Source organism: Pollachius pollachius, assembly GCF_949987615.1.
Source record: "Pollachius pollachius genome assembly, chromosome: 7".
In the NCBI taxonomy this organism is placed as follows: Eukaryota; Metazoa; Chordata; class Actinopteri; order Gadiformes; family Gadidae; genus Pollachius; species Pollachius pollachius.
In genome coordinates this window covers 23043362-23045861 of record NC_136940.1, presented here as the reverse complement: position 1 = coordinate 23045861, position 2500 = coordinate 23043362, and the positions used below count along the sequence as shown (strand labels likewise).

Below are 2500 nucleotides of genomic sequence, written 5' to 3'. Positions count from 1 at the left end.
AAGCCCAGGTCTGGAAAATGAATGATTGTGGGTAGTTTTTGTATAGATGGTAAGCTTGCGTGTGTGATTGTATGTGTGTGTGTGTGTGTGTGTGTGTGTGTGTGTGTGTGTGTGTGTGTGTGTGTGTGTGTGTGTGTGTGTGTGTGTGTGTGTGTGTGTGCATGGGGGTGTGTGGGTATGTGTTGAGTGATGGTTGACTTGTCTGCAAGACTGTTAAATATCACTGGACGACAAAGCTTGGTTGATGGATCGTTCATATTCTCCGTTGTCAAGACTTGCCTCTCATGCGTTTAAATAACTTTGTATCAAATGTTTGGACTGATTATTTATCTTGACTTAACACATTTATAGTAGATAGTAGGGATGGTATTGTATATAGACCAATAAAAATGTAATGAATAGCCAATTCTTTAATATCTCTTTAATGTTTTTAATGTCTCTTGATGTCCGTGTGTAATGTACTATGTCCGTTTATATATATATATATATATATATGCCAAGTGAAGCAAAAGGCCATTTTCCAACTTGTATCAACAATAAAGATGTATTGTACTGTATTGTAATTGATAGTAAAATGCATAACTAAAACCTTTCAGAGCATGTCGATTGTAGCGTGTCCAATACGATGACAGTCTGCTCAAAATAAAGACCACAGAGTGAAAAGGATGAAATCCTTTGGCAGAACACTGCATGTTGAACGTTTTTTTTAAGAACATTCACCCGATATTTTCATGTTTCCCATCACAACAAAAGTCATGTTTCCCTGCGGTAACATGATTTGCATGCTGTTCGCGAGGAATTGCAAAGATGCTGTGTAACAGAAAAGTAAATCAAACTGAATCATGTATCTGTAGGATACTGAGAGAGAGGCCTCAACAACAAAGCCTTTGGCCGTGTCTCTTTGATGTGAAAGAGTTATATGAAGAACAACAGAGGGATTATACTCCCTTGAAGCCAGAAACATAGCATCATAGTCTCTCTCAGGACGAAGGCCTGGGGCCCAGCCAGGCTCTAGGCTGCTCCAAGCCCATGGGGTGGTGCTCACTTTCTTTATGAGACCTGGCTCAATGTTGGTCTCCTCTGAGTGCTGAGCGTCTTCCATGAGAGCAACCATCCAAAGCAGCCGACCTTGGACCAAGTTGGCCAGGAAACCCTATCAATGATCTGCCTTTAAAACATGCCTGTCTACAAGAGAGAGAAGGACCATGGCCCGAGTTTCCTAACACAACACGGGATCCTATTAGACCATAAATCCTCAACTTCCTGAGTGGATGAAGAATATGAGAAGGAGAACTTCTCACTCTATTTCTTTAGATTATTTTACTTTGGCCGATCAGATGGAGGGCCACCCAACCAGCCAGGCAGACAGCTAGCCAGTAAGCACTCCAGCCAGGTAGACAGCCAGTAAGCAGTCCAGCCAATGAGCCAGGCAGATAGCCAGCCCTTTAGCCAATCAGCCAATCAGTCAACCAGCCAACCAGACAGTCAGCAATTCAATTAGCCAACCAGCCAGTCGACTGGCCAGCCAACTATTCAATCAGCCAGCCAGCCATTCACCAAGCCAACCAGCCCTTACACTAGCCAACCAGCCATTTACCCAGACAACCAGCCCTTAAACTATCCAACCAGCCATTTACCCAGCAACACTGCCAACAAGCCATCAACCAGCCATTCACCCAGTCATTCAGCCATCAAACCAGCCATTAAACCAGCCATTCATCCAGCCAACCAGCCATTTAACCAGCAGTTCACACAGGCAACCAGCCATTCACCCAGCCAACCAGCCATTCACCCAGCCAACCAGCCAGCCAGGCGGCCAGTCAGCCCATCAGCTTGCCGATCAGATTGTGCTCTCGACGGGTCCGGAGCCAGAGAGCCTGAGAACACCGAGAGCCAATAAATCAGAGGCGCCCACCAGGCCCGGCGCGTCCAGAGAGAGACCAGGGGGAGCCCAGAGAGAGACCAGAGGGAGATGGCGCTCCAGCCAGCAAATAAACACTGCTCCCCCAAGCTCAGGGTCGGCGTAATGACCATCATTAAAGTAAAGTCCTGCCATCCCTCACTCGCGAAATCGGTGGAAATGTGGAGCGCCAAACATCCGCTGTGGTCAAACTCTCCGATGGGCGCATTGGAGGGAGAAAACACCCCAGGACCTGTGTTTGCTTGGTTTTTGCCGCACCACTGTTGGAAATGGCAGAATGCGTGTGAACATCACGATTCAAGGCAATAGTCAGACACAGCCTGAGTGGGGTAGTGGTAGGATGGAGGGCTTGTGACTCGTCACAAAGTGTGGTCTTGGTGAGCTGGTTAGGCCTCAGAAGTGGTTAGATCAAACAGACTTATCGGAAGACGATTAAATCCCCACCAAGACTCAGGCTGTCTGCAGGGGGCAGGGCTTCCAGGGTTTCGGGGGGATTGCTTCGGGAACAAGCATCCCAAGCATCAAATAGATTTGGGTTTCAGGTGTTTACAGAGATTGTGGTGCCTTGGTGTTAAAACA

At 47.1% G+C, this 2500-nt stretch overlaps 1 protein-coding gene across 1 annotated transcript in view; it reads right to left on the bottom strand.

The window, feature by feature from the left end:
• LOC307078315 (fibrillin-2-like) overlaps positions 1 to 2500 on the bottom strand; it is a gene marked incomplete at its 3' end in the record, with an annotated part of 32580 nt that overhangs the window by 27486 nt on the left and 2594 nt on the right. The gene's annotated exons all lie outside the window — the stretch shown is intronic.